Source organism: Pteropus vampyrus, unplaced genomic scaffold, assembly GCF_000151845.1.
Source record: "Pteropus vampyrus isolate Shadow unplaced genomic scaffold, Pvam_2.0 Scaffold404, whole genome shotgun sequence".
Taxonomy (NCBI): Eukaryota; Metazoa; Chordata; class Mammalia; order Chiroptera; family Pteropodidae; genus Pteropus; species Pteropus vampyrus.
This window is the reverse complement of record NW_011889185.1, coordinates 1,847,239-1,861,863: the sequence shown is the minus strand read 5'-3', so window position 1 is coordinate 1,861,863 and position 14,625 is coordinate 1,847,239. Positions and strand designations below refer to the sequence as shown.

General features: G+C 36.1%; 1 non-coding gene across 1 annotated transcript; it reads left to right on the top strand.

Annotated features, from left to right (window-relative positions):
- The first annotated feature begins 2,803 nt into the window (after nucleotides 1-2,803).
- On the top strand, nucleotides 2,804-2,905 carry LOC111731877. Its single transcript, XR_002777355.1, has one exon. It is a non-coding gene; the product is annotated as a U6 spliceosomal RNA (small nuclear RNA).
- Nucleotides 2,906-14,625: the final 11,720 nt, after the last annotated feature.

The window sequence follows — 14,625 nt, the reverse complement described above, 5'->3', positions numbered from 1 at the left end:
CCCCCAACTTCATTCTTTTGCACGTTGATACCCAGTTGTCTCAGCACCATTTGTTGAAGAGACTCTTCTTTCCTCCATTGGTGATATTGGCACTATTGTTGAAAATGTATAGAACACTTCTATATTTCTGAGCAACTTTCATAGCATAATCACTATTTGTTGCTTCTTTAATTTTTAATCTTTTATTCTCATTAGCCATGTTAATCCTATCCTCAAAACATCACAGTGCTTCCTCTAACCTAAGATTAAGGCTATTTCTCTCGGTAGCCATTGTTCAATTAATTTGGCCTCTTCTGAAGTCCCACCATACTGTTATATAATTCTTCACTGTAATGTACATTTTCCCCTGGTAGAGACTGTCCTATTGACACACATCTATAAATTATACTCATACTCCTCTTTCAATGACCTTTTAAAAAGCCACCTCCCCTCCTTTGTTACAGCTGGAAGAACTTTTCAGGCCCTGCCTCTAATTTTTCTCCCAAGGTCATGGGTTCCACTGTGGCTTCAAGTTAGACTCATTCATTTATGTATTTATTCATTCAACAAATACTTTTTAAATCCTTCTAAATGCCATTCATTGAATTTAATGCTGGAATTTTCCAATGTGTGCCCAATTTCTCTGGAGTGTATTTTATTCAGGTTAGCTCTTTGGTTGTCTATTCCAGCTCTTCCCTTTGGTTGTAGTGTTTTAAGTGCCTTTGACTTCATGCTTATCTTTCCTCAAGTTCCTGACAATATACCCTGGGTTATGAGCCCTGTGCTCACTGCATGGCTAGAAACAGAGATCACATAATTTTCCTTTAAAACATTATTTTTTCTCTTTATGATATAAAAAGTAGCTATCTTGTACATAGCACATAGTATAGCTACCTACTATGTGCTGGATGTTGAGCTGGACGCTGGTTATCTTTAACGCTTATTCTGCTAATCATTGTTCCAGGCACTGAGGATACAGTTGTGAACAAAACAAAATTCCTGCCTGAAAGGAGCTTATGTTCTCTCACAGTCTTTAACATGATTCAGAAAAGTACAGAGAAGTTAAGTAACCTGCTGCAAACCACACAGCTATGAAGTGGCACAGCTGGAATTTGCACCTAATTCTCTGATCCCAGCACGTATACTCTCCCTACTCAATCAAGCTACCTCTCATGGTCTCACTCCAGGCAGTAACTCAGATTTTCTATGACAGAATTTCTCAACCCCAAAACTCTCACATTTTACAAATCTATTAAAACCTTGATTAATGATAACAATTGCAGAATGCATACTAGGGTACATGTAACTTAAAGGTTAACTAGAATTTTTTATTTGTTTTTACCTTAATTCTTAATATCCTTTAAAAATATGTTAACTTTCCTTCTTTTATAAAAATAGTAATAGTGCTCCTTTAGATAATTCAGGGTTTTCCTTTACCTTAGGGTTATTATTCTAAGTAGCACTATAGATTCCCAGTATAGCAGAGAAAAAAATGAAGTAAATTGTATTAAAATTCACTGAACCAAAGAAATATACTTGAAAGTAATGTTCAAAGGTAATGTTTAAATTTTTATTACGTCCTTGATATAAACTGATTTTGTCTTTTGTCTTTTTATTTTTTCCCAAAAAAGGGTAATGCTAAAAGAAATCTGTTCAAGTTTAAGTCAGTACTCCTTGAGTTAGTAGACAGTATTCTAGTATTGACTATTCTACAATGAATTAGATAAACTTGTGCAACTTAGGTCTGTAAAATGAAGGAGAATGGATTAAGCATGATACTGTTTGTGTAGTGCTTTACATTTTCAAGTGCAATATTTGTATATCATCTGACTTGATCATAGCAATGAGTTCATTATCCTAATTTTCTATATGTTTCAAATTAGGTTCAGGGGCATGCCCAAGTGATAGAGACTTAATTTTAACCTTAATCTTCAGACTCTAACCCCATGCTCTTTCAGAGGTGAGAGGAACTGCAATGTCCCCTACAATTCTAACAATTTAAAATTCTTATAGCCAGGCTACTTGAGTTTTGATTAATCTAGGTTCTATTTACTTGGCTCTATTTTATCATCTGTCTGAATATCTGCTAAAAGGCCCATCAATATGAACAATATAATTATGTCAAAATTTGTTGAAATTTGAGTTCCTAGAAATCAAGAACTTTTTACCTTCTTAAAAAGTAGCTTAAATATGAATAATTCATATTTATTGAGCACTTACTTTGAGCCAGGCACTATTCTAACCTCTTTATACATATTAACTCATTTAAGTCTTCGAACAACCCTATGAAGTAGGTAACATTATGATGCTTATTTTTTAGATAATGAAAACTAAGACACAATGAAGTTCAGCATCTTAGCCAAGATCTCATGGTCTGTAAGAGTGCATTATTTGCTTACAATTTTTCTTTATTGCCTTTTCCTTTCTCCATAGAAGTATTCTTCCCTGTTCTTTTGACATAAGCTTTTGCCAATGGAATGTTAGTTGGCATGACATAAGTAAAGGTTTTAAATATGTCTGTGTGGTTTGACTTTATTTCTTGCACTTCTTCCATCTACCATGGGGAAACATATCCTGAACAGCTTCTTCAGAATGAGGAGATAATGGAACAGACTGAAACCCAACCTACAGCCTGGACCCAAGCTTAGCTGATCCCACAGTCAATTCACTGGTTTGCAAGTGAGAAAAATAAAGGAGATTTGATAGTTACTTGTTACACAGCATTATTTCAGCAAAATTGTGACTAATATACACAGCTAAAATGAGGCACAACCAGAACTCAAACTACATAGCCTATATTTGATTTGAACCACTTCAAATCAATTGGAGCCACTGCTCTAAAAGTACTCAGTTCACAATACAGAGAAGATTAGCATGGCCTCTATGCAAAAATGACATGGAAATTTGTGAATTGTTCCATATTTTTAATGTATAGCATAGAGAATATAGTCAATAATATAGTAACTATGTATGGCGATAAATGGTTACTAGACATTGTGGTGATCACTTCATAAGCTATATAAATGTGTAGTCACTATGTTGTACAGCTGAAACTAATATATTGTATATCAACAATAAATAAGTAAATAAATAAATAAACAAACAAACTCGGTTTGCAACTATTTGACCTGGAATACAGGCTACCCGTGCTCAAAATATTGCACTTTGAAAGCATATCTAGGACATAAAGGGGATGATATTACTTCCCTCAAGGCAGACAGCTTTGTACTTATTTAGACTTGCTCTAGCTCCATTAAAAATAACTGATGTATTTTGCTCTTGGGGGCCACATAGCCCAGTTCAATATATTCTGTAAACTGACTTGGACAAAGAGATGTGTAGTTAGTATCTTTCCTTGGCTTTATTTTTTCTTTTTTAATGGAATCATAAACTTGGGCAAAATATCTTGTTTTTATGATGCTGCACAAAGGACATGCGAAGTCTTGTAATAGTTCTTTCAAGATTTTTTCCTCTGCTAGCATCTGAAACAATGCTATGAACTGTGTTTGACTCCATGTGGCAACCATAAAGCTTAGTACTTTCCTCTACCTACTGTCTGATTTGGCTTTTTTGTGTGGGGCCAAGTCGGATGGTGCCTTCAATCACAGATGGTGTCCCTGCCATGCCTAGATGCCTGGTTCAAGATTCCCTAAGTCTTAGGTAATCAGGAATGTAAATCTATTCATTTACTCAGTAAATATTTATTGAGCATTTGTAGAATGCAACATTGTGCTAGACAGGCGCTGAAATGTAATTTGCTATTTCTTCTACACCATAAACAGGTGACAAAAGAGAATGCAAAATTAAGCTATAAGCAGAGCGAGCCTGCAAAGCTTTCCTGCCTCTTCCCTTCACTTCTAGTGAAGCTTGGCATTGTCTCCTCCTGCGCCCCCCTCATCTTTCCAGTCTTTCCCAGCCCTGCCTGACCTCTGGCTACACCTTTCCACTTTTATCCCACACATTTATGTTCTCTCCACAGACAGGGGCGGGCTTTTATATACCCCCTTTAACAATGTAATTTTCCCCTTTACATGTGAATCAAACCGCCTTAACTCCAATTCAGGAATCTGACACTTAGGGACAGCTGATATTTCTGATATGCATAGACAGAACATCACGTTGGTGGAATGAAGCTGCTGTTGACAATGTTTCAGAATATAGAGGCACAGAATATGGTATGACTTTTGTATGCTCTGGCTACCTTAACCTCTTTGAGCCTCAATATCCTCACTTATAAAATGAATACACATACATACACGCACAAAAAAACAACCTGAATGCCCCCTAACAAAAGATTAGTTAAAGAATATGTGGAATATACATATTCAGGATTTTATGCAGTCATTTTTAAAATGAAGTAGATTTACATGAACACACGTGAAGAGATAACCATAAGTTATTAAGAGTAAAAAGCAAGTCAATATATGCATGATCCCATTTACAATACAAAACATATATATTATTAGAGTTTATTATACATAAGATCTGTGCTAAGTACTCCTCATATGGGGTCATATTTAATCTTTATAATAACTCTGCAAGTTAGGTACTATTATCCTCCCTCCACCCTATATTACAGGTGAGGAAATAAAAGACGATAAATAATTTCTAAGACTAGCGAGTGTTGGGAAAAGGATTTGAACTTCAGACCTCCTACTTTCCCTGAGGTATAACTCTGTAGAGAAAATGGAGTAAAAAAGACTAAAGCACTGTTCCTAGTCTTCTCTTTGCTTACAGGCTTTTAGTCCCTCCAGTAGTTTCTCATTGTTTGAAACTTGCACTACTGGCGGTAGTAGAGGTAATTTCAGGAATAGCTTTGGCAGGCCTCACATCCACCATTAAATAGCATTAAGCCACATAGTGAGAGCATTATTTACTGTACAATTCTTTTTAATCCTCTGATTACAACATTACCAAAGTTTCAACTTGGGGCTGGTCTTTAACTCCCTCTAACACTTATTAATCTGTTCTTTTGTTTGTTTGTTTGTTTGTTTTACAGAAAGCCCACTTCATGTTATGAGCAGGCAAGTGTTATTTAGTTAGACTTTAGTAACCTTGTTCTATTTTCATTGTAGTTTTATCTATGGTTATCTTCTTCTATACAAGGTGAGTGATATAGGTATTCATTTATTGTAATGATAAAGTGTTTACTCTTCTAAGGAGATATATTTGAGACTTTTTTCATTTAAATGTATTAACTTAAAGAAAACTATTAACTAGCAGGATGAGGTATACAAATACAAGTCAGTACTTCTATGACTGAATTATTAAATATTTCACTTTGCTAAATAACAAAGCAAATAGCCCAAATAACCATAAAACTGAACTTACCTGTCTACCTACACCAACCATTTGTTAATCAATTGATGCCAATGAGATAACACAAATAATATTTATTTTTGTATAAATAGAATTTATACAATAAAATGTAAAGTTTATACTGCTATTCAATTAGGAACTCAAAGAAGAATGTAGTTAAGAACATAATAACTGATGCTTATTTATCACTTAATACAAGCCAGTCACTATTCTAAGTATTTTACATATATTAACTGACAACAACACTGTAATATGGGTACCATAATCTCCATTCTACCGATGAGGAAACTGAGATACAGAGAAATAACATATCTAAGGTCAAATAAATTATAAGTCTGTGCTCTTAATCATTATGCTGTACTACCTCATGATAATAAAATTACTCTAAATAATTATGCAAATTTTTATTATTCTTCCTAACTGCTTACAGGGGCTCCAGAAATTGAATCCCAACTTTCAGCTGTCATGCCAATCATTAACTTGCCATCCATATTCTCTTCTCAGAAAATCTGCTTCATCTTCCACCATAGAACTATTATGATGTCCCCATTCTAGTCACAGGTAATTGGACCAAGGGTTTACAGCTGACTTTCTTCTGGGAATTCAGAATTGTAGCACTATGAAACTTAATATAGAAATTGGGAACTGAGAGACCGAATCTTGGAAATAAAATCAAGTAGAGTCAGGGCAGGAGTCAGTGCCATGGCAAGCCAACACTACACATGAGCTGAAGTTCTGGAGGTGTAAAAAAGCCACAAGAGATAGGACCCAAGAAAAGAAATTGTGCTGTGGCTCCATAAAAGCTGGCAAGACCCCCTACAATGCCTGCCATCCCAGTTCCCATTCCTTTTTGGCCTGGCCATAATCCAGTTTTCATCCTCCAGTGGCCGTGAGAATGTAGCATTTAATATTACAATCAATACCGCTTTACTTCAAGCTACAGTGAGTAGATTTCTATCTCTTGATATCAAGCAGGCCTAAATAGGAGTAAAGTTGCATACAATAGATCTTGAGAAAGTGTGGACTGGTGGTAGGATTGGTGGCAATAAGGTGCCCCAGTCCCTGGATGGGAAAATGGTAATTCATATAGTGGTGGCAAAGCCAGTGGCCTACAGCCAGCTGTCTCAAGGATCTCTGAATGAGTGCCCATCAAGGAGGAAGATTTGCAAGAGTTGGTAGCCAAATATAAGGATATCTAAGTGAGTCAGTTTCATCTGGTGAAATATCAAGAATAAATAAGAATATCAGGATAGAGACGAATTCTTTACAGAGTGCTCGGCTGGAGGAAGATAAGGAAAAGCAAGGCACTTAGTTAATTTTCATGAGCCATTCTTCTTGTCTGTAGCAATGTGTCCCAAGGCAATTCCCTAGGGTTTGAAACAGTTTCAACAGTAAACTTTATCAGACCACTGAGTGATGTTTTCAAAAGTGGTTAGTAGTCCTGACAGTCATAAATAAATCATCTTGCAGAAATTATTTAAATTATACATCATTGGTAATGATTATTCAGGCATAATGAACTTAATTGATTGTAAGAGTGGTTTTTTTTTTTAAGATAATGTAATAACTGCCAGTGTTAGTTTGTTGTTTTGAAGTGTGCACTAGTGGGAATGATTTAAAACTTTAAAGCATTTGATTTGCATTAGTTGTGAGAGATATTTCAAAATATGTCAACAGGATTGGTGCTCTCCCTGGATTGACCTGTCACCAAAAGATAAAGCTTTGGTTAATGCTCAAAGCCTCCTATTTTGAACCAGATATCTCAAGCAAATTCACAAAATCCAGTCAGTTTATTGGTTCTTGTCTCCTCCAACCAAAGAGGGAAAAAATAAGAAAGAAATCTTGCCACCAACCACTCCTCAGTCAGTTGAAGTCAGGCTGATATCCTCCAGATGCAGCGAAATATTACATAAACCTGTCTTCCTTGTTCCTCCCTCCAAAACTCAACATGGACCAACCTGTAGATCCAGAGAAGAGAATAAATAACATTTTAGTGAGTATGTGTGGCAGTCATGGAGATGTGCTGCTCAGACAGCCCTTCAAGAAAGAACTTGCCATTCAGCACCAAGGAGCTCAATCAGCTGACAGCCTCCAGCTATAATGCCTTCAGAATCTGCCTTAGCTTTGGAGCTGAGGCCAAGCTTTTCCCTGGCAGCCCCAGCCAATGACTCAGCATGGCAGAAATCCAGAGACTGGCCATTTCTGCCCAAAGCAAGACTCCTCTAACAGCAACTTTTCTTCAGAGTTCATGGTTGGGTTGGTAAGACTTTGTTAGATCTGTTTCTCAATCTGCAGGCTTTCCTTGCCCAATCCTGTTTCGGCCTCATTTTATTTTTCATAAGCTTTACCCCCAGTAAACCTATTGCACTCCTAATTCCATTTCCATGTTAGTTTTACAGAGGACCCACTGACACAGTGTGATTTTACATTTGGCTGCTGCCATCCCTGAACCAAGACCACCACTATCTTCATGAGGAGCTGTTAGATAGGAAAAGAACATGGATGAAAAATGTTCATAAAATATTTTACTACTAATTTTAAGTCATAACTAATCCAACATGCTGGAGGTCTGAGTTGACTGGGACCCACATGAGGAAACTGTTGTGAGCCTAGCTGGATGCAGTCATGAGCCAGACTGAACAGCACTATCTGGCTTGTATGCTGTGCTGGCTTCCTTGAGTTAAAATTAATGCCCTAATTGGAAATGACTCAAATATTGCTCATTGTAATGAGAATGTTATGAAGGGGCCAAAGGAATTTAAAAACTCTGAACCCTGGAACTCCTCCAAAGCCCTGAGTCCTCCCAACAGGATAAGTGTGATGATCCCTCCAAATAAAAGGCCAAATCTGAGATTCAGATGGGCTGATTATAAGCAAAACCACTGAAGCCCTTGCTACATGTCAAATGCCAAGCTAGACACAGAAGACATAGTGAGAGAGAAAAAAAATCCTTGCCCTCATTGAGTGTGCATTCTAGTGAGTGGGATGCGAAAAGGGAGCCAGATAATAAAAAGTAAAGTATGTTATATATTAAATGGTTATAAATGCTGTGAAAAAAAATGATGCAGAGAAGGGGGATAGACCACTGGAACAGGGCTGCAATTTTTAATAGGGTATCAGAGAAGGCCTTACTGATAAGGTATCATTTGAGTAGGAGGTAAGGAAGTGAGCTATGCATATGTAAAAAAGAAAAGCATTCTAGTCAGAAAGAATAGAACTTGCAAAGACTCTGAGATGAAAATGTACTTATCATATTTGGGAAATATCCAGAGTGGTAGGACATGAGATTAGAGAGATAGCTAAAGTCAGATGATATAGGGCCTTGTAGGACACTATTAGGACTTTAACTTTAACTTTGATAAGAGTGAAGAACCATTGGAGGATTTTGATCAGAGGAATGACACAATTTGGCTTATTTTAACAAGTTCACTCTGGCCACTATGTCGATGATAGACCAAAGAGGAGCTTGAGTGGAAGCAGGGAGAGCAGTGAGAAGCTACTGCAACATGACAAAATGATAATGGCTTGGAACAAATGGGGTAGCAGTGTAGGTGAAAAGAAATGGTTGGATTTTGGATATATTTTAAAGTAGAAACAATAGGATTTGCTGATTGATTGTATGTGTGGCATATAAAAGAGAATTAAGGATGACTCCAGAAGTTTTGTCAGAGTAACTGAAAGAACAAAGTTATTATTTCCTGAGATGAAAGACACTGTAGGATGAGCAGGTTTAGAAGGAAGACCATAAACTCCATTTGGGACATTTGAAGTGTAAGATGCCAATTACACCCAAGTGAACATTTGAGGAGGCAGTTGTACCATCAGAAAATTCTCAGGATTTGTTCTTGACTCAAATCAACCCAGAAGACAGTCTATCCAAGTAATTGCTAGGCTTCAATTTAAGAAATGCCAACCCTTTCCAGAAGGAACCATTTTGATGGTACATTCTCCCACAAGAAAATCCTACCATTTCCTTCCTCCGATGTTCCATATAACAGTAAGTGGTGACACCATCTATCCTGAAACCCTAAAAGTCACTCTCCTCTCTCTAAATGTCTCCTCATCACATACATATCTAATCAATCCCTAAGTTCTATTTATCCTCCCTCCTCTATGTGTCTAAGTCCATTTACATTTTTATCATTATTGTTATCCTCCTGGTCCAACTATCATCATTGTTCACTTGGACCACTGCACTTGCCTCCTATCTGGTCTCCTATGTTCTCTTACCTCCCTTCCATACATTCTTGATTCCACAAAGAAAGGGAAAGTTAGTATACAAGTTTGCACAGAAGTGCCCAGCATCCCCTCCTCCCAACCAGCTCTTGGGCTCAAAATCTAGTGGGTAGAAGGGTTAGAAACTTCCATATAGTTGTGTAGGAATTCAATAATATAAGGAGTAGTATTGAATAGTAGCAAATTATGATAATTGACACACTTCTAAATTGGATAATGACAAATAATGGTCATTGAATTTGGGGAAAATAATAAATTGAAATGAGCATACTGGAAAGGGATAAAATAAGTTATGTGTCTTTGCTAGACAGTTCCTTGATATAAAGCTGAGTTTGATCACAGAAAATAATGTTACATTTCTTTGCACATCTGCATCAGGTAGACAATGTTAACCTGGTTCAATGGGCCATTACCCTTCCATCTGTATATACTCCTCCTCTGCCTGAATGTTCCCTCCCCACCCCAAACAGATTGCTATTTATCCTTCAGATCTCAGCCTCAATGGTTGCCTCAAAGAAACCTTCCCTGTCCCCAGATTAGATCAGTTCCCCCTTATGTCTGCATGTCCTTTACAGCACTTATCACAAGTGCAATTGTGCAATTACTCATTTAAGTCATTTTTTAATGTCTATCTTCTCTAGAGCATAAGCACCTGAGCAGGGATTATGCCTGTCTTTCTCACAGCAGATAAACAAGATACACCCTAAATTTCAAAGGCATAGCACAAGGTCTAGTGTATAGTATGTGCTCAATAACTTTGTGTTGACTGAATGGAAATTTTCAACAATAATCTGGAATTTTTTTCCTTCCTTTATCACACCCGCCTTCAATCATATAGGCAGCTCTGTGCCTCAGGGGAGGTATGTGATAGGACAGAAAGTCGAAAAAGTTTGCATATCTTTCTGGGTTTTGTTTTTTAAAAGTCTAAGCCTTTTGGAAAATATTCATAGATCTATATAGAGTTTCTTGAAGAAATACGTAAGGAAAACGATTTCCCTCAGACTAGAAAAAAATGGTCCCAGACTATCAGAAGTAAATGCTGATAGAACCCGAGGGAAAGGAGACCTGCATCTAATTCTCAGCAATGCCCTTGGGAAGGAGCAAGACCCAATAGAGAAATGGGTGCCACTTGGTCAGGGACAGCATATGTCTCAGTGTAAACCAATTACAGAGGATGAGATGGACACTTACACACAGACATACACAGTACCTTGACCCTGGGTAAGATCCCAGATATGGATAACAACCTTCAGAAAAGGAAAATGACTGAAGTGACATTTTGGAAAAATGTTAAGGTCATTTCTTGCACCCATGGGTTTGTGAAATGAAATTCACTAATGCTACACTCTTGATTTATCAAAGATGTATTTATATACAGGTTAGCTTTCATGTCATATTCAGCTTATTCTAATGTAATAATTTAAAACTGGACTCCCATGTATGGTGTTGAAAAAACCTTTTATACTTTACAATCACATTTGTTCTTTGTAATAATCCTGCAAGACAGGGAAAATATATATTACTCCCATCATCCCATTTTACAGGTGAAAAAACTAATTCAGAGAGGTCAAATAAATGAACAAATGTCATATAGCTATACTAGAAGCAGTAGTGACCATCTGACCACATTTTGGATCAATTTGTCCCAGTAGTTAATTTGCATTTTTCTAAATTTAGTTACAATTTTCAAATATTCTTTATATAACTGATGCTACATTATTTAGTTGTCGCTGAATTGTTAAATTTTCTTGTCTGTTGGTACAACTAAACTTTTTTTTTCTTTTCCATGAAACACAGTCTGCTAAAATTACCTGCTGTTGTTTGTGATTCTGGTGGTGATGCTGCCATCTGGAGAGAGGGGAGGCAGCTTGAGTGAAATTCTCATGTTTGATATCTTCAAAGTGGGTCCTGCAATTACTTCCCTTTATTTTAAGTATTATGGCGTAGTAGGGCTACTCAGATTGTACAATGTGGTCCTAAGGTTTTTTAATGTTCCCCCAAATTCTGAGACTTGTTTTATAATCATGACTGCACAAAAACTTTCAATGGCTTAGCAGACTTTCATAGTTACGAAGAAGTTTGCTTCCATGAAATGCTCATGGAATAAAAAATACTTTCTTTGGTATTCAGCTATGTTAATGCCATTGGGAAGATGATCCTATGTTAGCCCTCCACCTTAATATTGTATATTGTTATTGTAACAGTATTCCAAAGGCATTCGTTAAAAATAAAAATGTGATAAACCACTTTATTTCTTTCTAACATATTCAAATAGAGGGACAAAAGGGAGGCCGAAGTACTAAACAGAAATGATTTTATAACTATGAACATCAATCAGTGATTACTTGAACAATATGATAAAAAAACCAGTATGATAAAAGACCTACTTTGTCTATTTCTCCCTTTACATCCCCAAAATAAGCATACGGTTTATGAGAAAAACCAGTTTCACTGAGAGTATAACTATAAAGACAAAAGCATGATAGTGTGGAGCAGAGAATTCTGGGCTAAGAGGACAGCCATGAGGGCTTCCAGCCAGTTTTGTTGCTGGCTTGTCAGCAAATCATTAGCCTCTTTATGTGTAAGAGTCTTATTTGTGAAATAAAGATCCCTCCACCTGTTTTTTATCAAGTGTAAATGTATGTTAGGAGGATTAACTGTACAATCCCTTGAGCTCCAAGGGAAAAGTGAAGTGTGTAGGCAGCAGCTGAAGTCTTTTAAGTGGACATTAATACACCACTATACTAGCAGGTTGCCTGTGCATTGACACTTTCATTCCCTTATTTAGGAAAGTTAAGCCATCAAAAATAAATTTTTAAACAATCAATAGCTTTAGAATAAAAATAATAAATATAGGCATTATTTATCACTGTATTAGAAGACCCTCATCAATTAATCCATCAAGTTAACCAAGAGTGAAAGCATCATCTAGAAATTTGCTCCCCGCTATCGAATCTTATATGAGTGATAGATATTTATTGATGGACACATGTACACCAAATTCTTTTTTTATGTCATACAAATAGCTCAGTGCATAAGATACCATGTTACCATGTGAAATCAGAATGCAAAATTGTAAATATAAAATTTCAAAAAAATATTGTGTCTTAAAAAGTCATCAATTTTTAAAATTAGACAAACTATATGATCATTATATTATTCTTATTAAATATATTTTAATGAATAATAATTTTAATTTTCAGGGTTTTAAAAAACTGGACTAAGGCAATAATATAAAAAGTTAAGTTTCAGTCAGCACACTTAAAACATGTATAAGCTCTATCAATTTTATCTCTCAGATAGTTGTTAACATATAATAGCTTATAACCTCCATAAACTTTCAAATTAAGCTTCTATATGCTCTCTTGATTCATAATTTTATTCTCATGGACACGACCGATATCAGTTAAAGTTAAGTCACCTAATGATTTTCTCTTTAGAAAACTCACTACTAGCTGTTCATCGTACTTAAAATGAACAGTTTTCTTTATAAGAGATTCAAAATGCACTAAATACATACAAGGAGTGGATAATAAAGAACAATAACCAAATCAGAACATGGAATCTTCAGTCTAATCTTCAACTGAAAGAGTCGAAGTTCTATCTTTTCTGAGTAATAGAATGAAACTCACCAAAACTCACGTCTGTTCTTGTACAGTCAGATTTTGTCATTCACAACATAATAGTTAAGTTTCTCACAAATTAAACAAAAATAGTTTTAAGAAATAGAAAAAAAAATGTTTTCTTAGAAGCAAGAATGGGCATTTAGTAAATGTAAGGCCCTAAAACTGTAAAAGGGATATTAAAGTGCCATGCACATTCTTCTGCTTGGAGAAATTGGCTTCCAGAAAGAAAATAAGAATTGAATCAACTGGAACACAAATTAAATGATGGTAGTATAGTGTTAAAAGAGAGCAAATACTAATTTTGTTTTCCATGGCCTCTATACAATCTCATCACTGGTTTATCTCACTGGACATAGGATGCATATAGTGTATCAGTTTTCTAGTCCTGCATAACAAGTAGTTGTAAACTTAGTGGCTTAGAAAAACACACATTTGTATAGGTTAGAGTCTGGGCACAGTGTGCATGGATTTTCTGCTCAAGGTCCCACCAGGCTGACATTAAAGGCTTTTTGTCTGAGAATCAGGGTGCTCTTCCAGGCTCACTGATTGTTGGCAGAATTCAGTTCCTTGGGGTTGTAGGACTTAGATCCCAATTTTTCTGCATACTGTTGGCTGGTGACTGTTTTCAGCATCTGGAGGCTGCCCCTAGTTTCTTGCCATGTGGCTTCCATAGAAAATTCACATGGACATTTGCTTTCTTCTGGACCAACGAGCAAGTGTCACTCTGCCTTCCTCTTCTGTGACTAGCCAAAGAAAACTCTTTGCTCCTAAAGGGCTCACTGGATTAAGTTAGCCCACTGAGAACAATCTCCATTTCTTAAAGTCAATAGGGCCATATAACATAAAATAATCATGAGAATGATACCCTATCATATGTATAGGTCTTCCCTACATTCAGTAGGAGAATATATAAGGGTATGAGTCATTGGGGGCATCTTAGAATTCTATCAACCATACATATTTTACAAAACATTTCCACATAGTTTATAATTTCGCACTCTCAGAAACTTTATGCCTTTTTTAAAATAAGAAAACTAAAATGGGAATATGGTAAAGAAGGGAAGAAACCATCAATTACAAGATCCCTACTGTGTTTCAGGACAATAATGGGTGCTTCTTATAAAATGTCTCTTTTCATTTTCACAAAACGTATGAGATGGTAGCCTTACCCCACTTTTCACATGAGAAAAACGAGGCTCAGAGTAGATGAGTAATTTGCCCAATGTCACAAGACATGTAAGAAGTATACCAAAGACTTATACCAAGTCCTTTGATTCTAATCCCCTTTTTTCTTTTTCTTTTAAGATTGTTAATTATAATAAGAATAAAATACTTTGTATGATGTGTGTTTGCAAAAAGACCAGATTTACTGATGTAAGAAAGTCCATGGGTGTGACAGGTGAGCAGAAAGCTGACAAATCTGCAAGTGTGATTCAAATACTGTGGAAGTGCTCAAAAAAAAATA